General features: G+C 41.6%; 1 protein-coding gene and 1 long non-coding RNA gene across 2 annotated transcripts in view; one reads left to right on the top strand and one right to left on the bottom strand.

Annotated features, from left to right (window-relative positions):
- Window positions 1-8,632: 8,632 nt before the first annotated feature.
- On the bottom strand, window positions 8,633-9,525 carry LOC133088294 (uncharacterized). Its single transcript, XR_009700510.1, has 2 exons — window positions 9,209-9,525; window positions 8,633-8,922 (listed from the first exon to the last, which is right to left on the bottom strand). It is a non-coding gene; the product is annotated as an uncharacterized LOC133088294 (long non-coding RNA).
- An 85-nt stretch (window positions 9,526-9,610) lies between these two features.
- The window catches only part of SLC16A1 (solute carrier family 16 member 1), a 33,402-nt gene continuing 20,211 nt past the window's right edge, over window positions 9,611-22,801 (top strand). Inside the window, exon 1 of the mRNA XM_061186170.1 lies at window positions 9,611-9,787. The gene's annotated coding sequence lies outside the window, so the exon portion shown is untranslated. The remainder of the gene's footprint in view (window positions 9,788-22,801) is intronic.

Consider the following 22,801-nt stretch of genomic DNA (forward strand, 5'->3'; position numbering starts at 1 on the left):
TAGAGCACAGGCTTAGTAGTTGTGGCACACGGGCTTAGTTGCTCCGCAGCATGTGGGATCTTCCTGGGCCAGGGCTCGAACCCATGTCCCCTGCATTGGCAGGCAGATTCTTAACCACTGTGCCACCAGGGAAGTCCCCATGTCATAAAACTTAACTGAATGAAACTCCATATGTATTTTGAATATAGGAATAAAAATTCCCAGGGAGGGGCTTCCCTGGTGACGCAGTGGTTGAGAATCCGCCTGCCAATGCAGGGGACACGGGTTCGAGCCCTGGTCCCGGAAGATCCCACATGCCGCGGAGCGGCTGGGCCCGTGAGCCACCATTACTGAGCCTGTGCTCCGCAACAAGAGAGGCCGCGATAGTGAGAGGCCCACGCACCGTGATGAAGAGTGGCCCCCGCTTGCCACAACTAGAGAAAGCCCTCGCACAGAAACGAAGACCCAACACAGCCATAAATAAAAAATAATAAATAAAATTTAAAAGAGATAAGCAAAACATTCTCTCTATAAATTTGATCTTTAAAAAAAAAAAAATCTAATTTGTTTAAAAAAAAAAGAAAAAGAAAAAAAATTCCCAGGGAAGTCAGGTCCTTGAGTGGGGGCCTACAGAGTAATTTTTTTTCTTTTCCTGATAAGGATAGAATGCCAAGAGGAAGAGGCCAGGAGGAAGGCTGCTAGAGACCTGGATACATGGGAATGTCTTTAGGCTTCATCTATGTTTGCCTCCATTTCTGAACACCTTTTACCTTTTGATACCTTCCAGTCTAAAAGACAAAGGGAGGAGGGATAAAAGGAACTGTACTATAGCTGTATTGGATAATCAAAAGGCGGAAAATGTGCTTCAGTGAGTTAAAATTATCTTGCAATCTCTTTGAAAAGAAGTAAGCAAAAATCTTTTTGAAGAGGAAGTCCCAATTTCTAGTACAGACTGTCCTAGAAAGGTTAACTTTCCAAGTTGACAGAAAGTCATACCAAATGCTAACAAAGAATTTAAATGTCCCTCCAATACATAGATAGAAAATTCTTGGGGCATTAGGCCTTTTTAATCTACCTTAAAAACATAACCTTTCCTTCTCTCTCCCCAGCTTTCTCCCCTCATGTGAAAATAAAGGAGAAACTTAATTTGCTTTGCTGACCTGAGGAAAAGCTTTCTATATGAAAAATGTATAAATTAGATCATAAAATGTTTATATGGCTATCTAATACTCTTAAGATTTATTTTCTGAATTCTATGACTTTTGCATTCTTGTTAGCTGACAACACATTAGAAGTTTGGAATGCCTGAGTTTTAAAGTACAAAGACTGCAGCCATTTTTGCTTGAAGTCCTTAAAACTTCGGGAGATCCACTAACAGCTTAGAAGAGCCCTTCCCTTGGATTGGCAAGGCTTATGAATATGTAATGTTTTAGAGAGAGCGAGATATGGAATTTAATTATCAAGCCAAAGCTTTTTCCAAAGTAATCATGTGCCCACCGGCAGGAAATAGGAAATGAAACACATTACATTTAATTTGGATTTGGAGGTGGCCTTCCTAAGCAATTTATTAAAGTGTAAACAGTAATTACGTAGAAAGAACCTGGTGAGTAAATATGATAATTATGAAACTTATTAATTCACATTAATTAGTGGGGCAGCTAAACTGGATTACAAAGAGGTTTGAATTATATAATAGAATTACTAAAACTACTCCCTAGTTAGTCTGTCTGCTTCTCATCTCCGTGTTATTCTGAATACAGCTCACCTGGTACACGGAGGAAGTGCTTTCTCTGAAGAAACAGCATGTACAAAGGCTAAGGCTCAGGGTTGGGACCATAAAACAGCCATCTATTTCCTGCCTCTTATCCTCCTCATCCCCATCCCTCCCTGTGACCTCAGAGTTTTAGATAAATGAAAATCGTCCAGCATTTAGGAGCACAAGCTATGAGACCTAGGTTTAAATCTCAGCCTTTTAGTAATTATAAGCTGAAAAATACCCACTTTATGACTAAGCATAAGAATAGCTTAATAACATACCTATATGTTTGGGGGAATGGGATGGGATTTTCCTAGATTCTTGGTGGAAGGTCTTTGTTAAGAAGCATGGTTGCAGCAACAAGGAACTCCTCCAGTAAGTCCTGGTGTCCATACCTCACTCATCCCATTGGATTCTGTAAGTGGGCTTGGTAATCAACATAGCCTGCATTATATATTCCCATGTTATGGTTGAAGCATATTTGGGCTGTGTTTCATGCATGATGTGGTCTCACCTGGGTTGGTAAATGAAATGACTAGCAAACCAGAGGGGATACATATGAAGTTGGAAGGCTCCAAGATTAATTTATCTTTTCATTGGAAACAGGAGCAAAAAACCCATTATTTCATTATTATCGTTTTGGCTTGATGCAACATGAAAGGTATACCTAATCTTCTACATGGATGGTTGCCCTGATGTTTGTTGCCTGTTAGCAGTTTATGGCTTTGTGCCTCCTGTTGTTGTTGGCATGTAACTTCTCCAGATTCTGGTTCCTGGTGATGTGGCTATGGCAAGCATACATGAGACAAATCAATGAGGGAGTGGTGAAAAAAAAAAACACCACAGCTGCAGTAGAATGGTATATTCTGAGCTTGGTAAGAGTTACTATGCTTCTGGTTTTGGGGCACTGAATAGACCAGGTATCCCGGAGGTAGGTATCATAGAATAAACGATATTCTGCTACAAGATATTCCAGTTTCTTTTTTGCTACTAGATTAGAAATGATAAACAGTAAGAGGCATTACGTAGACCTAGAAGACTTAAAGAGGGCTCTCCCAAAGCAGGATAAAATTAAAGCCCTCAGTCTGAGACCATGAGTTTGAGACACTAGGGAGAAAATAACTTGTCTTTAGGCAGTTGGTCTGGAGTTTGGGGCTGGAGGCTGTCCATTGCAAATGATGAAGCAGGCCATTTCAGTTACTGTGGCCATGGTGACCAAAATGGAACCATGGGCCTGGAATGGGAGAAAACTGTGGGTGAAATTGTAAGGCAACCCACAGGGTCTCAAACTTGAATCCTGATCTGCCAAAGGTCGTAATGGAAGGAGAATCTCCTCATAGGGAGGGGACTGCCAAATCTTGTTACTAAGACCTCTGTTCTGAGACTAAGCTTTTCCTTGAAGATCTTTCATAAATCACCACTGACACCATGGGGAGGACTTGGGGGCCAGGAAGGAGCACTCCCCTTTTAGCCTGCTTCTTAAATCCTTCAGCAGAGACCAATCTGGAAGAGACTAGCCTGCTGCAATATGTTTGCCCTACTCCCCATCTGCCTACCCGTTCCTCACTTTCTAACCCCCACACAATTTCCTGTCGTTGTTTCCCCCTTTATATTGATTAAATATAAAGTGTTAGTAATTTAAAGAATTCTATTTTCTTCTGAATTATCGAATAATGTATTATGCAGAAATGTCGAGCAAACTTGTACTGTTAGTGCTATACGGGAAAGTGCTTCATTTGAAACACGTGAACTTGGATGCCTAGATGGATAGATTAAACTTGACTGAAGTTCAAGGATAAGTAGAGTGATGCATCAATAAGCAGACTAACAAAACATGAATATTTACCTTCATTTTTGGGTCTCCAGGAAAACCTCTTTGCCTGGTTCCTACTAGGCAGCTCTGTGGCAGAGGCCATTTCCCCAGAATCAGTGAGGAGGGCCCTCAACATTTCTTACCTCCTGTAAGTCCAGACCCTAAGAAAGTAAATCCAGAAGTGCCATCTTGCCTGTTCCATGCTGCAAGTTTTCCTGTGTGAGAATTCTCTTCTTCTTTGAATGATCGATGGTGAGAACATTTACCTTATTTAGGGAAATCTTTACACCTTACCCAGAGGGGTATGGCCTTATTCTATGACCACAAAAAATAAGGCTGTCAGGGTAAAATACAATAGGCATGACATCTGAACTCATGATTTGTGCAAAAGGAAAGCGGGTGGAGAGAGGCTTCACTTTATTAATACACAGCTCAGAAGTGAGGTTGACAGCCCTGGACCTCACCTGGGCACAGGTGTCACAGGTGCTGTATGGTGCAGGGCACTGTGGCAGATTCAGGGTTCTCAGAGGTCACCACAGATTGATTTCTGTGCTTTATCCAAGCCTCATCTTGTACACCAGTGCAGCAGTATCAAGGTCCAGTTAGAACACCCAGGCCTGACTCCCCAAGCAAGTGGATACATAAAGTTAGTCATTATGAGCTAAAAGGCTTCCTTCGCTGCATACACCCCTCTTCCGAGTCACACCAGGTTTGAGGTAGAGCTGTTCAAGGAGTTCCAACTGCCTGCTGCTGCTGTTGGGTGAGGGCCATAACGTCCAAGTTCTCACGCTGAAAGATCTCACAGTGTGGAATGTGGGTGCCAGGACACCCAGAACTTCCTGGAATATAGGTGATCTTAAAATTTAGCTGTTGAAAAAGATATCCCAACATCTCCACCCCAACTTAGCTGCCCAGAGGTTCACAACTACCCTGATTCAGATAAGCAGGGGGTAGTTCCTTTTGAACTCTCTAGTTTCAAAGGCAGCTTCCATAGCCGACAGTTTTTTTGTTTTTTGGCTGCACTGGGTCTTCGTTGCTGCACGCAGGCTTTCTCTAGTTGCGGCGAGCGGGGGCTACTCCTTGTTGTGATGCGCGGTCTCATTGAGGTGACTTCTCTTGTTGTGGAGCATGGGCTCTAGGCGCACGGACTTCAGTAGTTGTGGCACGTGGGCTCAGTAGTTGTGTCTCGTGGGCTCTAGAGTGCCGCAGGCTCAGTAGTTGTGGTGCACGGGCTTAGTTGCTGCGCGGCATGTGGGATCTTCCCGAACCAGGGCTCGAACCCGTGTCCCCTGCATTGGCAGGTGGATTCTTAACCACTGCACCACCAGGGAAGCCCTGGCCAACAGTTTTTGTAAAGACTGTTTAGCTTCACCAGGGGTAGAAGCAACCTAGAACATGGTCTTCCTAGGATGGCCTTCAAAGTCTATTGATTAGTCTCCTATGGTATTATCAGTCACAAATGACAATTTCTACTCATATATTTATACTGAAAACTAAATAATGACTACTTCCTGTTAATTCCAGACAATGCTGATTATGTGACTTTGGGCCAGTTACTTAACCTCTCTGTATAACTCTGTCTGTAAAATACGGATTATACTAGTACCTAGTCCAGAGACTTCCCTGGTGGTCCAGTGGCTAAGACTCTGCACTCCCAATGCAGGCGGCCCGGGTTTGATCCCTGGTCAGGGAACTAGATCCCCATGCCGCAACTAAGAGTTTGCATGCTGTAACTAAAGATCCCGCATGCCGCAATTAAAATATCCCGCGTGCCACAACTAAGACCCGGCACAGCCAAATAAATATTTTTAAAAATAATTTAAAAAAATAGTACCTAGTCCATCGCATTTTTATGAGGAATCAATGAGTTAATACGTGTAAAATGCTTAGATCGGGGCTTCCCTGGTGGCGCAGTGGTTGAGAATCTGCCTGCCAATGCAGGGGACACGGGTTCGAGCCCTGGTCTGGTAGGATCCCACATGCCGCGCAGCAACTAGGCCCGTGAGCCACAATTACTGAGCCTGCGCGTCTGGAGCCTGTGGTCCGCAACAGGAGACGCCGCGATAGTGAGAGGCCCGCGCACCGCGATGAAGAGTGGCCCCCACTTGCCGCAACTGGAGAAAGCCCTCGCACAGAAACGAAGACCCAACACAGCCAAAAATAAAAATAAATAAATAAATAAGCAAATATGGTTAAGAAAAATATATTAAAAAAACAAACAAACAAAAAAATGCTTAGATCGGTGCCTGGCATATACTAAGTATTCCCTAAATCTTAGCCATCATCAATTTATTGTTATTGTTATTCCCCCACCCTCAGCCCACCTGCCTAGAATATTAAAGACAGGAAGGGAGGGAGGGAGGGAGGGAAGAAGGAAGGAAGAAAGGAAGAGACAGGAGAGAGGAAAAAAAGAAGGAAGGGGCGAGCTCAGGGTTAGCCAGGGTCAAGGAAGTAGACAGGCTGGCAAATATGTAGGACCATGCCTAAAAGGAATGCTTGCTAGGAAAGGTCCTAAACAGTGATGTAGGTTACAAACAGCATAGGCCAAAACTAGCCTGTGCTGGCAGCGACAAGAAGCAGGAGACAAAAGCCATATCAGACCACTGAATGGAATAAGGGTATGGGAACTGGACTGCCATAGAGAGCCTTATGCAGTTTGGCTGAAAACAAATTGAATTAGAGGATAAATAGGTCAAAAAGGAATATTCTTGTTACTTGTTCCCCATATGGAGTGTTCTGAAAATTTCATTTTCCACATTCCCAATTAAATTGCTATAAATGTTAAATGGGGGAATGTTCTTAATCTATTAAGTATTATTGTGTTTTAAAAGAATCCTTTCCTGCTATTTCCTACGTCACAGAAATGATGGAATAACTGAGGGAATGTAAATGAAGTACGCAGTTGAATTCCAGAGAAAATACACGGTAATTTTATTATTCTCCTTTTCCAGATAAAGCAATTGAGTAACTTTCTCAACTTGAATAGTAACTAGTTGTTATGAACTTTCAAATTTTGCATTTGCATGTCTCATCTCATTACTAATTTCTGAAGTTATAACTCTTACCTTGAAATCTTCAGAAGTTTTGCTCACTTACTAACAAGCTTGCAAACAGTCTATCAACCTTTAAAATAGAAAAGTGTGCCTAGAAAATTTTGTGATGAAGCCAAAAGCCACTAGAGAGCACCATACCTTCTCTGATTTTGAAAGACCCCATGATGAAATGCTTTTATCTTAAAGATTGCTTGGAACCATAAGAACCTGGAGCCTAGAGATCTGGTTCTTCTGATCATGCCATTTATTAGATGGGTGGCCTTAGAAAAGTCTTTTAGCTTCCCTAGGCCTTAATTTCGCTTTCTGTAAAATTAGGGGGTTATGCTAGATGGTTATGCTTCAACCTCCTCTCAGCTCTAAATTTCTGATCTTATGCTTACTAGTTTACCTCTTCAGTGCCTCATGGATTAATCAGGAAGAAAACCTGGCAGAAAAGCAAAAATTTTACCTGTGTCATTTCATTATTTTTGCCAGCTCACCCATGCCGTTTCTACTTTTTCAGCTAAGAACCCTGGAGTTGCTTTTTTTTTTTATCTTTTACTTTGTTTCCTTTATTTATTTTTTGGCAGCGCAGCACATGGGACCTTCGCTTCCCAACCAGGGATCGAACCTGTGTCCCCTGCATTGGAAGTGCGGAGTCTTAACCACTGGACAGCCAGGGAAATCCCACCTTGGGGATGCTTCTGATCTTTGCCTCTTATACACTTTATGGACAAATTATACCAATATTAATTCATAAACATTTGTAGAGCACTTTCCAAGTTTCACTGCTTTTGCGAATACTATCTTATTTGACTCACAACAGGTCAGGCTGGTAGATATTACCTTCAACTTATCTGGTAAGAAAACTGAGGCCAGAATAGGTCAGTGAATTAACTGCCTAAAGTAACAGGGATAATAAGTTATGGGAACAAGTCTGATCCCAAAGCCTATGTTCTTTTCACAACACTACAGATCCTACTAGGAGCAGATCCAAATTTTATGGGGCTTGAGGTATATATAATTTTGGTGGACAGTTTCAAGAAAAGGAATACGAAAGTACAATACAACACTAAGTATGATCCTGTGACTACACTGTTAGGACCAAGTGAGGGACCTTTACAGTTAATCTTTAGGATTCAATTTCATGGTTTTCCATGGTTATACATTTATTTAGTGCTTACTATATGCCAGACACTAAAGTAAATACTGACTTTATTATAACAACTCTATGAGGAAGGTACTGTCCTTGTTTTACAGAGCAGAGAATGAGGGAGGCTCAGAGAGGTAAAATGATTTGCCTAGGGACAAAGAGCTAGTTAGTTAAGTGCCAAGTATCAAAGTTGGAATTCAGATCTGATCCTGGGTCCATATCGTGAATCTACCACACTATGCTCCTCTATAAGCCTTCTTTTGAGGTTTCCTGGGAATCATCTTATTCTACTACTTCCCACTACATTCCATTGTTCAGGTCCTGATAGTTCACCTCTGAACCAGTCCTAGTTTGTCTCCTTAATTCAACTCTCCTACCATCTACCCTGAATGCTGCTACTACCCTAACAGTCCTGAAGCACTGCTGTTCTAAATCCTGACCACCCGAAACACCTGAAGAGCCTTCCTTCTCTGCATTTATCAAAGGTAAAAAGCGATTATTGCTTATAAGCAGTACTTGGCTATAGATTCCATACTGTCTTCTAATGTGCTGAGCTGTTACTGAAAGCTTTTTGTTGTGTGAAACAGAGGCAGAGTGGGACAGAGGAAGAAAGCACACGGAAGCGTTCAAAATTTTATCCTTCAATCCCCACTCCATCACGATCTAGGTTCCTCACTTGCAAAACAAAAAGCTGAAGGCCAACCTCACAGGGTTGTAGAGGGAATTAAGTAAGGAGAGCGGGAGGGGAGGAGAGGAGGGCAGGGTTAGGGCAGGCTCCAAGTACTTGTCAATGTTGGTGGATTTCTACCTGACTCATCCTCCCCCAAAATTTGTAAGGCAGGGGCCTTGATTCGTACATTCTTGGCATTTCTCAAAAGAAATACCTCTGAGACATCAAAAGCACTCCATGATTATTTAATTTGATCACTTCAACAACACCATAGGGTTGTGAGGATAGTTCAGGTGAACTGCTAAGAATACAATCGGCCCTTCAGAACTGTGAGCTATAATTATATTTTGTCCCAAATCCTCAGCGTCCATAAAAAGTTGGCCTCTCTGCAGTCTCATTTCTTCATATTTCCGGCACACAGACCCTCCCTTGGGACCAGTGTCGCCACCGTCAGACGTGCTCTTCTCTCCCGACTTCTGCCTTTACACCCACCATCCACCAAATGCTACAGACCAGGCTCTGTAGGAAGAAGGTTCCATAAATTCTCTCATCAAAGCCACCAAAAGCCCTCTGAGGTCTCTTCTACTACTGTTGCCATTTTAGGGAGCAGGAAACAGGCCCTGAGGGTTTGAGCGACTTCCCCGAGGTCACGGAACTCAAGCAGCGAGCCCACAGCCCACGCTCTTAACCTCTAGCCCTCGGCCTCTTCCCGGGTCGGAGGTGCACCCGCGTCCACTCAAACCCCGCCCAGTCCCCCACTTCCAGTCACTTCCCCGCTCTTCCGCGCGCCCATCTCCCCCCACACCTGAGTCAGGCCCCGGGGGGCACGCCCCATCCGTCCTTAGAGGTTTCCCCCTTTTCTCTGGCAGAGACTGAGGGCGAGATCGACGTCGGTGTCCCAGATGCGAGGAGGTCACCCCGAGGTCCTCCGACGGCTGGCCGAAAGGGCGAGTCCCTCACAGCAGTGCGGCAACGCAGTCGGCGTTGCAGAGCGGGGCACAGCTTTCGGGTCTTGCCGGGCCGCCGGTCACGTGGCGGGGAGGGGGCGCCAGCGCGCGCGAGAGAGTGAGCGGGCGCGCGCCTGAGAGCTGTGGAGGCGCGAGTCGCGGTTCGGGTGTAAGTGTAGGGGGGAGGGGGCGGCGGCCGGGAGGGCCGACTCCGCCCCCTGTGCGCATGCTCCGGCCCCGGCCAGTTATAAGGCAGCCTCGCGGTCCCTGCCCGACAAAGTGCTGGCGAGCTGCGACGTGACTACCCGGGCGCGTGGGTTCCCGGGCGAGCAGACGAGGCAGCCGGTGAAGGACGCTACCTGGACCCTGGGCCCTGCGGGACTCCAGCCGCGCTGCCGCGTCACGTTCACGCTCGGCGCCGCGAGCCGCGCATAACGGTTAGTTGGTAACTGGCGGCGGCGCGCTCGGCCGGGACCCCGCGGTGCCCTTGCTTCCACGGCTGGGTCGGAGGGAGCCTCGGGGGAGTGGAGAGCTTGGTCTCCGGGGGAGGGGGGGAGCGGCCGGGCGGGGGCATCTTGGCCGCAGCAGCCACGTGGCCTCGGAGCGCAGCGTTGGTGAAGGAGACCCTGAGGCGCTGGGGACAGCGCTTCTCCCAGCAGAACTGCAGCCCCGTTGTCAGGTACGGGCCACCGGCCTGGTCGAGGAGTTGGGTCGAGGTGCCGGTGACCTTGGGGAAGTCGCTTCCCCTCTAGTCTTAAGTAGGCTGCTCCGGAGATGCTTTTGATCTGGGAAAGGATCGACGTGGGGCCGATTCACGTGGTGCCTCGAGACTGCTGGCGGCTTTCTCCCGGGGTAGGGACTCGGGGCGGGAGTTATTTTGGACTCGTGGCAGGCCCGCCCCAACCTCCTCGGCCAGCCAATCCTTGTCCCACCTGGCGACTTGGCGGTAGTGGCCTGAGGGAGCTGCAGTCCCCGCAGCCAAGGTGTGACTGCAGTGTCTGAGAGGACTTTGACGAGGGGACGTTGCAACTGGCAGACTCCCGGAGTGGTGCTGACGGGAACTCTTTGTCATTCAACCTGTAGCTGCAGAAAGTCCGCCGCAGCGCCCTCGCTCTGGGGCTTTAAGGCGGCCCTGTCGGGAGGAATCTGAAGCATAGCGTTACACTTGGTCTGATGCACCCTTTTTGTTCCAAATACATCTTTTCCACGTGCGTTTTAACATTTCATTTATTTGTCATGACTTATTTGGTGCGACAAGCAGTTAGTTGCCAAAACTAGTTTGTAATTAATCTTAGTCAAAAAAACAAACATTACTCCCCAAAAAACAAACGTTACTACTTTAGTTGAGTTTCCAGTTTGCTTATAAACTAGGCATCTACTGAAAACAGTAAAATGTTGACAAGCTACTTTATTTGTCACAACTAGTTTTGAAATTTTTTTTTCAAAAATTATTCTGGTTTCGAAATAAAATGTGTACACTTCAGTGCCCTGATAAAACAAATGTGGGTATAGTTACTAGAGGAGTGTCGTGATAGGGTGAACTCTGAATTGTGAGAGTTTGAAAGAGTGTAAGTAGGAATTAGCCATTAATAAGCAGTTTTGATGTCAGCTACCAGCCCAGTGAGGTGATGCAGAGAGTATGTATTTTAGTGTAGTTTTTTAGTTAGGCACTAAATATACCTATAAATCCGAGTTTTATACCGTAGGGTATAATTTTGCCTTCAAATTGCCATAGATATAATAAAGAATTTAAGACATCTAGCCCTTAAAACAGGTATTGGGTGAGTATTAAACAAAAGTTGCACTTCAGTAATTCAGGGATTAGATAGATGCTGTTCTTTCATTGGATTGCAGTGATCCTTGTTAAAAATGCAGGTTAATGGTCTGGGGAGCATTACCTGAGATCTTTATAGCTGAATAGTTTCAAAGGTTTAGTTGTTAAGCTTAACATGATAGGCTATAGCATACCTAAACAGATTAAAAAGGAAAAAGGATCATGCCACCATAGGATGAACCAACTGATCAGTGTTTTCAATAGTTTACATATTTTTAACCTTTTGAATATTAATGCATATAACTCTGGAAAAGATGTTAATGACCAGCTAGTCAGTTTCCCTTATTTTATAGATTAGTAAATTAAGGTTGGAGAGGGTAAGTGACTTCTCATCTTAGTTCTGAAAACTTTTTAATGGTTGGGTGGAGATTATGTGTCTTTTGACTCCCATTTAGTGAGTTCAGCACTCCTGTGCGTTCTCTAATATAGATATGAATTATCTCATGCCAAAAAACAGTTATTTTGAATAATAACTTCCCAACTTCTTACGTCCTTCATTCCCACTATATTTTACATCCACTTCATGATATGCATTCCTATGCAGGATTTAGGTCCCTGTAAATGCCTACATGGCCAATCTCATTTTGTTAGAGGACTAGGGAGATGCGACTTGATTTATTATTGGCTGCCAGGCACTAGGATTCAGAGAGAGCTAGGATTCAGCAATGAACAGGTTCTAGCCCTGTCACTCCCAGAGTTTATGGTGTAACTGGAAAACTAATAATATGTATAATTACCAGAACAAGTACTCTTTACAAACAAGTATTGAGTATATGATCGAGGAAGTACAGGTTCCTTTGGGAACAAATACTGTATTATGTAGGTGTGAGAAAACTCCCAATTTAGTATAGAAGCAAAGGTAGGCCTCTCCGAGGAAATGCTATTTAACCCGAGAATTGAAGGATGAATAGGAGCTAGCTAGGCCAGGGAGTGGTAGTGTAAAGAACATTACAGACATGTACTAAAGCTACAGTCAGAGTACAGGGTACATTAGAAAAACGTAAAGAATTTCACCAAAGCTAAAGCATGAAGAGGGAGCAGAGAGAATGGGGAAAGATGGAGGTAGACAATATCAGATAATGAAAGGCCTTATTAGTCATCTTAAGGAAATAGGGAAGGGACTAGGTAAAAAAAACTTAAGGAAGTGCTCCTGTCTTGAAGCTAAATGAAGCAGTTTAATGGTTTTAAATGGGGCTGGGAATAGCATGATCAGATTTTGAATTTTAGGAATATCACTCTGGATACAAAGTGGAGAATAGGTTGGAGGGAGGCTGTTGGAGTTTTGTGAGACCACAGTGATGGACAAGATGGACAGTAGTGGGAAGATGGAAGAGAGAGGGGAACAGACAGGAGTCAGTGATAGAGCAGATGTGGGAGACTGGGGAAGCCAGAGAAGTTAAAAATATCTCCCAGGTTTCTAGCTTGAGCCAATGAGTTTATTATTTTTCTCCATTTAACCAATATGGACATTAAGAGGTTGTGTGACTAGCCCAGGGCTGTTCAATTTGTAAGGGTTGGAAACAAGACTCAAATCCATTTTTGTCCTGTTTGTGTTTTTGCTATTATTGATAGTGATTTTTTTCCCTTCTAAATAATTCATTATGGAAAGTTTCAAACCCAATTGAAGTTTCAAAGAGCCATTACTGTTTCATCTGTACTCCTACTTACTCCCTGCTGCCCCCTACTGGATTATTGTGAAGCAAAACATAGATATGCATTTCATCTGTAAATATTTCAGTGTATCTCTAGAAGATATGACTCTTAAAAAACCATAACCACAATACCATTATCCCACCTTTAAGCATTAACATCACCAAATAACCAGGCAATATTCAAATTTTCCTAAATTGTTTCAAAGTAAGTGGTCTGTTTGATTTGGGATCCAAATAAAGTCACACATTACATTTGGTTGGTATGTCTTTTAAACTACAGGTTCCCCTTTTCTCTCTTATTTTCCTCGTAAGTTATTTGTTGATGGAACCGGGTTATTTTTTCTGCAGTTTCCCTCATTCTGGATTTTGTTGAATGTCCCTCTGGTATAGATTTAACATGTCCTAGTTTAACATGTTCTCCTATCCCTCATATTTTCTGTAAATTTGTAGCTAGATTGATGTTGGATTTCTGAGAGGAGGCATGGTGTGGTGGAGAGGACAAATATAATTCATAGGTGGTGGTGTGTATTTTTCCATCAGGAGGCATATTATGTTTGGTTGTCCCTCATTCTGCTATATTGATGGCCTAGTTCTGTTATTTCATTAGTGGTTTGCAAATGGCAATAATTTAATTGTGCCTTTAATTCTAACATTCCTTCATAATTGATTAGCTAGAATACATCTATAAAAGAGAGGTAGTTGGAATAGGAAGGACAAGTTAAAAGTTTGTGTGCTTTAATACAATATCATATATGATCACAACACTTTCTTTTTGGAGAAATGTATTTAAATGTATCAAGGTACATCCTCTTTAAAAAGCCAGTACATATTTTGTTAGGTTGTTTTTTAGCACTTGATGTTAATGTTTCGAATAGCTTTTAGTATTTGGGATATTTAGAATTTCTGTTCTTAAATTGGTAGGGATTCTTTTGGTCTTTGTTCTTTCTTGAAGAGCTTATCTGTTCCCATAGCTTTGAGGGAATTTCTGGTAGAATCACTCCCTACCAAATCTAAATCTCTAGCTGTAACCAGATTACAGATTTTAAATTCCTGGAGGACAGGGATTGACTACTCCAGGTAGCCAGACTTAAAATCTGAGTCATTTTAATAGTTCTCCAGTGGGCCCCCACTCTACCAAATGCAATTAAGTGCCAGCCCCTTTTCCTCTTTGTTGTCTCGTGTCCACTCCTTCCCACCCCATTCTACTCCCCTTTTTCATTCTTATTACTGCTACCTAATTTAGGCTGCTGTCATTATTAGATTGGTACAGTGGCCTTTTAAGTTGTATGTTACTCATTCTTTAGTTTGCCCTGACAAATTTTTCTCCATGCTTTTTTCCTCTAATTTTTTTCTTTTACCTCTCCCTCTCTCTCCTCTCCCTCTTCTCCCTCCTCTTCCTCCTCTTCCCCCTCTTCCCCTTTCCCTTCCCCTTCTCCTTCCCCCCACCTCTTTCTCCCTCTCTGTTTTTGGTTGTAGGATCCATTTTATAATGGATTTATGGCAGGAAGACTAGTGTAGGTGACCTGTTTGAGCCATAGTGTCTTGCAGGCAAGTGATTAAAAGAGCAATAATGATCTTATAGAAATGGTGATTTCTTTCCTGGGGTCACAGTATACACAATAACTACATGAGTTCACATCCAGGACAGTGTGACTGGCTGCATGGGCTAAGCCATTGAAGACTGCTACTGACCTTTTATGCAGAAACAGTAGGATCCAGCTCCTTTGGTTGTCCACACTCCCTTATTGCTGATCAAAACTACTCATAATGTTGAATCCGACTTGATTACAATGATTTAGTCTTCATATAAAGGAGAAATTCCTCAAAATATACAGGCATTGTAAGCTGCATATTTGATTATTTGTTGAAAAATATTTCTTCCCTGTGATTTTGCTCTAATATAAATCTTCCGAAGATTATTGAGTGAAGGCCTGATGATACTGTTCTGGTGTGTTCAACTATCTTGGATAATAACAGAGCTTAACAGAGCTTTTGTGAATTGCCTTATTGAGCTTCTGAGAACGAAAGCTAAGTTTTTACTTTATTAACTTTCTCTTCTGTTCCCCAATCAGAGGTTTTAACCTGGGATCTGCAGATTGATACTCCATGTTGGATGGAATTCAGGGAGTCTGTGAACTTGGTTGGGGAAAAAAATTACATCTTTTCATTAACCTCTAAGTAAAATTTAGAATTTATTTCAACTGTGAATGCAAGCAGCAAACCATAGTAGTATTGGCAGTACCTGTGACTTTGTCACCAATAGAAATCACATATTTTCGTATCATGATACAGCGGCTGCAGCTATCTTGAAATTGTTCAAATTCATCACTACTTCGAAATTACTGTGGTTATTAGACCCACTGCTAGATCTTATCTAATTTCTTACTTTAAAAATCACATTATTATATCCAATTTTAAATGTTTTGACAATAATACCTTTGTATACATTTAAAAACATTCTGATAAAGGCTTCATAGGTTTTATCACACTGCTAAAGGAATCTGTGGCACCAAAAAAGCTAAGAACTGCTGCTCCTAACTCCTGTACTTCTGTTCCTATGTGAGAGTAAAATTAGCCAGAACCTGTGATGCAACACAGCCCACAACTCATGATGTCACAGTTATGTAAATTTTTTGGCCATTGACTTTTATGTACTAAATCATAAATTCTGACCTCACAAATGAGAGGGAACAAAATGCTTGTGTATATGCTAAGGGAGAGTAAAATGATTTTCACAAATTAAGGCAGAATAATTTTCCCTTGTATTTAGGAAGTATATGTTTAAAATTACTGTTTCCAAAGGAGTTCTATTTTAAGGGCCATAACTTAAATAAGATAATGCGTGTCGTCATTGACTTGGGGGATTTTCTTGCCCTCTTTTGGGTGCTTCAGCAAATGTGCTTAAAATTGCTTCAAATCTTGTCTTCAACAGCTCACTATATTAGATTCAGGCCTTTATTTTTCTCAACTGGAGGAACCCCTAAAGATGTTGATGAATCTCAGGTTTGAAATACCTACTCTGTAGGTTAGAAGTACACTTACTATTATTATTACACTTATTATCTATTGTGATTGTGTAATGATGTTATTTGTATTTACTGTATTACCTAGAGAACTACTTACTTGATGTAGTAGAGGGAAGAGGAGTGGTTTAACAAATTACCTGTTTCCAGGAAAGTAAAACATTCATTTGAAACTTACGTATTTTATATATATATTTGTTTATTTATTTATGGCTGCGTTGCTGCGCGCGGGCTTTTTCTCTAGTTGGGGCGAGCGGGGGCTACTCTTCGTTGCGGAGCGCGAGCTTCTCATTGCGGTGGCTTCTCTTGTTGCAGAGCACGGTCTCTAGGAGTGTGGGCTTCGGTAGTTGTGGCTCGCAGGCTCTAGAGCGCAGGCTCAGTAGTGGCGCAGGGGCTTATTTGCTCCGCGGCATGTGGGATCTTCCCGGAGCAGGGCTCGAACCCGTGTCCCCTGCATTGGCAGGCTGATTCTCAACCACTGCACCACCAGGGAAGCCCCTGAAACTTATGTATTTCTAATAAAGGAACTGATTATTATCTTAACGAGAACACAGACTTATATTGTCGGCAATTAAAAAGGCTATTTAAGTTTAACTACAGTATATTTTGAGGTAATAATGCGGACTTCTTTTTGGTACATCTTTAGTCTCTATTCTTAAAACACTTCGCAAGTAAACATTTGAGAATGGTGGATAATGCTTTGATTCCAGACAAACAGTACTCAGTTTTAATACTTACTCTTTTGTGGTTTGTCTGTTACTAATAAAACAAACAAGAAAACAAAACAATTTAGTTCTTTGAGATAATGAGGGTCAAAGGTAGCATAATAATGAAGTTCAGGCTCATTCAAAGGATATTTATTAAACAATTATGTGTATAAGAAATTACTAGAAAGGGATGAAGAAATATATATTTTAAAATATGGTTTGAAACTTTTAGGAAGAGAATTAAGCTTTGAAATGAAATGTCAGCATATTACTATGTTGCCTCTAGTCTTCAAAACTTAAAAGTTTTTCATGTGAAACTAAGTATAGTGTTAATTATTTCTGAGTTCAACTCAGCCTTTTGCAAGAAAAGGAAAAGCTTTCTTTGTTGTCTTTTAATGAATTGTAATTCTCCCCATTAAGCTTCAGAATACTGGTAGTGAAGTAGATTCTAATAGAAATACCACCAATTATATTCAAGTATTGATTTATATTCAAAGTAACATAAATGACACAGTTTTGACATCACATCTATTTTATTTCAGCCTATTATATTTCTTCTTTAGATTTTGGAAGAGGGTAGGTCATGTATTAATGAATTGAAATGGTAGGTCATATATTAATTGAAATGGCCCACTTAGATCTTGATTTGTTGAATATATATTTGCATTGCTGTAGAAAACAACATATACAGGTATTCCAAAATATAGCCTGGAATTCTGCCAAGAAGAACCTGCTTTTGGAGGACACAGCCTCCAACTTCCCTTTCTTCATTCACTACTACTCACATTCTTATGTTTTATATAAATTTGAAATGGTTTTACATTTGGAAACTCTTGCCCAAGCAAGAAATAAATTAACATGTGAAAGGGAACAGGACTTGGTCTCAACATGGACAATAGCTAGTTTTTTAATCTGCTAGAATCAGGCAAAAATGAAGCATTAAAGAAGGCAAAATCTGCTGGTGTAGTAATAACTCAGAAAGTGAGACTGATCAGATAAGTTCTGTGCCAAAAGTTGTATTCCATAATTTTTTTCTTTTATTAAAACAAAACAAAACAAAATACCTTTCTGCCTGTGTTTCTTAGAGTTTCAGAAAGCGTAACATCACTGGAGGGTTTTTTCTGGTTTCACGGTTTTCCACACTTCTCAAAAACTGGGAGAGTCAGATTCTTTGAATCCTAACATTTGGTCATGGGGGAGGGGTTAGTTGGTTGTTACTTTTTTTTGGCCTCCCCGCACAGCTTGTGGGATCATAGTTCCCTGACCAGGGATGGAACCCCGGCCCACTGCAGTGAAAGCATGGGGTCCTAGCCAAGGGACTGTCAGGGAATTTCCTAGCTTGTTGTTGTTGTTGTTGTTGAAACAATGGCCTCTGTCCTTAATTCATGATCTAAAAGCACACACCTAAGCTAATTAGGGAAATAGTTACTTACAAAGGAAGAAACAAATATGCAACTTATTATCTTAGAGTTTTCGGAATGCTACCCAAGAAGCATTGAGTTAAAATGTCATGGAAGGGATTAATTCCATGTGGCAAGGTATATTCAGAAAAACAATAGTGATATTGGTGGGCTGGAACAGAATCTTAGCATTAGATAAATTTATAATTATGGTATTGTTAGTTAATGAAAAAATAATTTCATTTTTGCAAATTACTAAATGCTTGTGTCACATCAATATGTGGATTTGGAAGAAAATTATACTGTTTTTGCTTTTGTTAGTTTCTGAATTGATCTTTAACACTAAGGTATCCTAAAGCATTGGTGCCTCTTGTAAGTATACAGTTGTGTCTGATGTAATAAAGAATTGGTTCTACTAACTTGTCTTAAAGCTTTGATAAAGCAACTATACTCCAATTTTAAAAAAAAGCTTTGAAATATCCATAGAAGTTATTTTCTTTTTTTTTTAATGAGCAGACAACTTTGTTTGTTTGTCTGTTTAGGCCGCACAGCATGGCTTGTGGGATCTTAGTTCCCCGACCAGGGATTGAACCCCGGGCCACGGAAGTGAAAGCACCTAGTCCTAACCACTGGACCACCAGGGAATTCCCCCATAGAAGTTATTTTCTAATCTCTGGACATCTTCATTTGCCTCTTTATCCCCATATGCAAGCCCCAGTATTAAAGAGCACTTTAACTTGATCTCAAGGTTTTTGTTTTAGTTAATTATGCTGCTATTTCCTAAAATGTATTATAGATGTACAGTACTTTAGCTTCTCTGTTGTGTGACTTTGAGGGTAGCCTAAGTGCCTAACCACACAGATTGAGGTGGGATAGTGCCCTGGAAGTTAGGGATTTGTGGTGAAAAGTAAAAATGAATTTGCCACTTCTTTGACTAGGTGTCCACCTTTTACCCAAGGATTTTCATTAATGCTCAGCCCTAAATAATCCACAGACTTGTTATATTGGAGTATTAGCTGCTTTTTTAATGTAGAAAAAAATGTAATGTTATTGTGTCTTAAAATAAACCTTACCATTGTTGACATACACTGTTCTCAGAGTTCTGAATATTGGTATGAGTCTTAGTTTAAAGTGTTTTTGCCACAAAATACAATGAAAGAAGAAAAGTAGGCTCTTTTTATTTTTTATAATATGAATCAAAAGCCTTTCAATTTTGCAGAAATTCCATATCTAAAAATCTGTCCTAAATTTCTAGTTCACTGCAGTAGCTTTTTTTTTGTTTTTTTGATGTGGACCATTTTTAAAGTCTTTATTGAATTTCTTACAATATTGCTTCCGTTTTATGTTTTGGTTTTTGACCGCGAGGCATGTGGGATCTTAGCTCCCTGACCAGGGATTGAACCCACACCCCCCCGCATTGGAAGGCAAAGTCTGAACCACTGGACTGCCAAGGAAGTCCCACCATGGTAGTTTTTATAGAAGAAAAAAAAGTAATAACCCATATGTGCAACAATAGGTGATTTTTTTTCTTTTTTTTTAAAGTATGGTACATCCATAGAGTATTTAGCAAATAGTTCATCTCTCTTCAAGGGTAGTATGTATAATTTCTTGTAATGTTGGTTGGATTTACCCTGAATGATAAGGGAGATTCAAACTGTTGGAAGTTTACAAAATCAAGTTTACATTTTTTTTTTTTAAGTTCTTCATATGCCATTTGATCAGAATAATGCATTTTAAAACTGCCGAGTGTTTGCCTAACCAGTTAGAGTAGTTATATTTCTCCTTTTAAACTACACACCTCAGATTGGGACTCGAACCCGATCGTACCTCTCAGCTGGGACTTGAACCCACAAGCCCTGGCTCAGGAGAGTACTCAAATCCACAGTCTCTCAGCTGAAACCACACACCTGGTCCCAGGACTTAATGAAGCTGAGGTTCTTTATGTCTCAGTGCAGAAGGAATTCAGCGAGAGGCAAAGCGATAGGCAAGAAGTAGATTTATTAAATATAGAACGCTTGGAAGGACACAAGCAGGCAGGCAAGAGGCTCTGCTCCAGAACTAAGTGGGAAAGCAGGTTTATTTAAGGAGATACACATTCCGTAGACAGAGTGTTGGCCATCTCAGAAGGTGAGAAGCCCTGGGAGACACACATTCCATAGACAGAATGTGGTCCATCTCAAAAGGCAAGAGCAGCCCTGGGAGATACACACTCTACAACACGCTCCACAGAGTGTGGGCCATCTCAGAAGGTGAGAGCAGCACTGGGTTATGGGGTTGTTAGTTTTTATGGGCTGGGTAATGTCATAGGCTAACCAGTGGGAGGATTATTCCAATTATTTGGGTGGGAAGGGGCAGGGATTTCCAGGAATTGGGCCACTGCCCATTTTTTGGCCTTTTATGGTCGGCCTCGGAACTGTCATGGTGCATGTGGGTGTGTCACGTAGCATGTGCTAATGTGTTACAGTGAGCGTATAATGATGCTCCAGGTCCACTGGAAGTTGAATCTTCTGCCATCTTGGGCCTAATCAGTTTTTGTCCTGAATGGCTATGACATTCTTTTAAAAGTTGTGCCCTGGGAATTCCCTGGTGGTCCAGTGGTTAGGACTCGGGGCTTTCACTGCTAGTACCCAGGTTTCATCCTTGGTCAGGAAACTTAGATCTTACAGCAAAAAAAAAAAAAAAAAAAAGGTTGTGCCCTGCCACCTTCCCTCCTGTCTCATTTTCATTAGTACCTTCTGCTTGTTTGTGGGTTTTTTTTTTTAATTTGTTTTTTGTTTTCTTCATTTTATTCAATTTCAAAATGGAAAAGAAGGCAAAAGAAGGAGTTATCCTAGACCTTGAATCATGTGATTTACCTTGGGGCAAGTGGTTCTGAAAGCCATGAAGCTGGACTAAGGCCAGTTATAAAGAGCAGTAAATTAGCTACTTCAGCACCAATAGCTTCAGTAAATCAGCCTTTCTGGATTTGAATGTGTCCATGTGAGTTTTTTTTTAATTTATTTATTTATTTTTGGCTGCATTGGGTCTTCGTTGCTATGCTCGGGCTTTCTCTAGTTGCGGCGACTGGGGACTACTCTTCGTTGTGGTGCGCAGGCTTCTCATTGCAGGTGGCTTCTCTGTTACAGAGCATGGGCTCTAGGTGCGCGGGCTTCAGAAATTTTGGCTCACTGGGCTCAGTAGTTGTGGCACGTGAGCTCTAGAGCGCAGGCTCAGTAGTTGTGGCACACGGGCTTCGTGGCTCCGCGGCATGTGGGATATTCCCCGACCAAGGCTCGAACCTGTGTCCCCTGCGTTGGCAGGTGGATTCCTAACCACTGCGCCACCAGGGAAGTACCTCCATGTGAATTTGAAACCTAAAACTGGTTTACACTTAGTAACAAATTCTTTTCAGATGATTGATTTTAGATGCTTTCTGCTGCTTTTAAGTTCACGTACTGGCCATTGTCATTTTAGGAAATGACAGTGGCTTTGTTTTAAATGTTGCTGGAGAGAGAAAAGTGTAGAGAACATAATGAATACTATTTCCAGGGGCTTTTCTAACTATTCTGGAGTAGGGGCAGAGCATGAGGGGTAGGGAGCTCAACTTTGGTTTTCCAGATGTTTACTTGCACAATTCCTGAGAGTTATGAGAAAAGGAGAGAAACCAGAAAATCTAGAAGGTGGTTCTTGTCACCACCATCATTGCTAAGAAAAGTTAGGGTTATTTATTGTTTCCCATTGTTCTTTACCCTATCACTTTTTTTCTTTTGACAGTCACTGTACCTCCTTTAATTCTTTTTTTCAAAATATCTTTATTGGAGTATAATTGCTTTACAATGTTGTGTTAGTTTCTGCTGTACAACAAAGTGAATTAGCTATATGTATACAATATATCCCCATATCCCCTCCCTCTTGAGCCTCCCTCCCACCCTCCCTGTCCCAGCCCTCTAAGTCACAAAGCACCAAGCTGATCTCCCTGTGCTATGCAGCAGCTTCCCACTAGCTATCTATTTTACATTTGGTAGTGACAAAGGAGGCAAGAATATACAGTGGAGAAAAGACAGCCTCTTCAACAAGTGGTGCTGGGAAAACTGGACAGCTACATGTAAAAGAATGAAATTAGAACACTCCCTAACACCATACACAGAAATAAACTCAAAATGGATTAAAGACCTAAATGTAAGGCCAGACACTGTAATACTCTTAGAGGAAAACATAGGCACAGCACTATGACATAAATCACAGCAAGATCCTTTTTGACCCACCTCCTAGAGTACTGGAAATAAAATCAAAAATAAACAAATGGGACCTAATGAAACTTAAAAGCTTTTGCACAGCAAAGGAAACCATAAAAAAGACAACCCTCAGAATGGGAGAAAATATTTGCAAACAAAGCAACTGACAAAGGATTAATCTCCAAAATATACAAGCAGATCATGCAGCTCAACATGAAAAAACAAACAACCCAATCCAAAAATTGGCGGAAGACCTAAACAGACATTTCTCCAAAGTAGACATACAGATTGCCAACAAACACATGAAAAGATGCTCAACATCACTAATCATTAGAGAAATGCAAATCAAAACTACAATGAGGTATCATCTCACACCGGTCAGAATGACCATCATCAAAAAATCTACAAACAATAAATGCTGGAGAGGGTGTGGAGAAAAGGGAACCCTCCTGCACTGTTGGTGGGAATGTAAATTGATACAGCCACTATGGAGAACAGTATGGAGCTTCCTTAAAAAACTAAAAGTAGAACCACCATATGACCCAGCAATCCCACTACTGGGCATATATACCCTGAGAAAACCGTAATTCAAAAAGATACATATACCACAATGTTCATTGC

The sequence above is a fragment of the Eubalaena glacialis genome, chromosome 3 (genome assembly GCF_028564815.1).
Source record: "Eubalaena glacialis isolate mEubGla1 chromosome 3, mEubGla1.1.hap2.+ XY, whole genome shotgun sequence".
Classification (NCBI taxonomy): Eukaryota; Metazoa; Chordata; class Mammalia; order Artiodactyla; family Balaenidae; genus Eubalaena; species Eubalaena glacialis.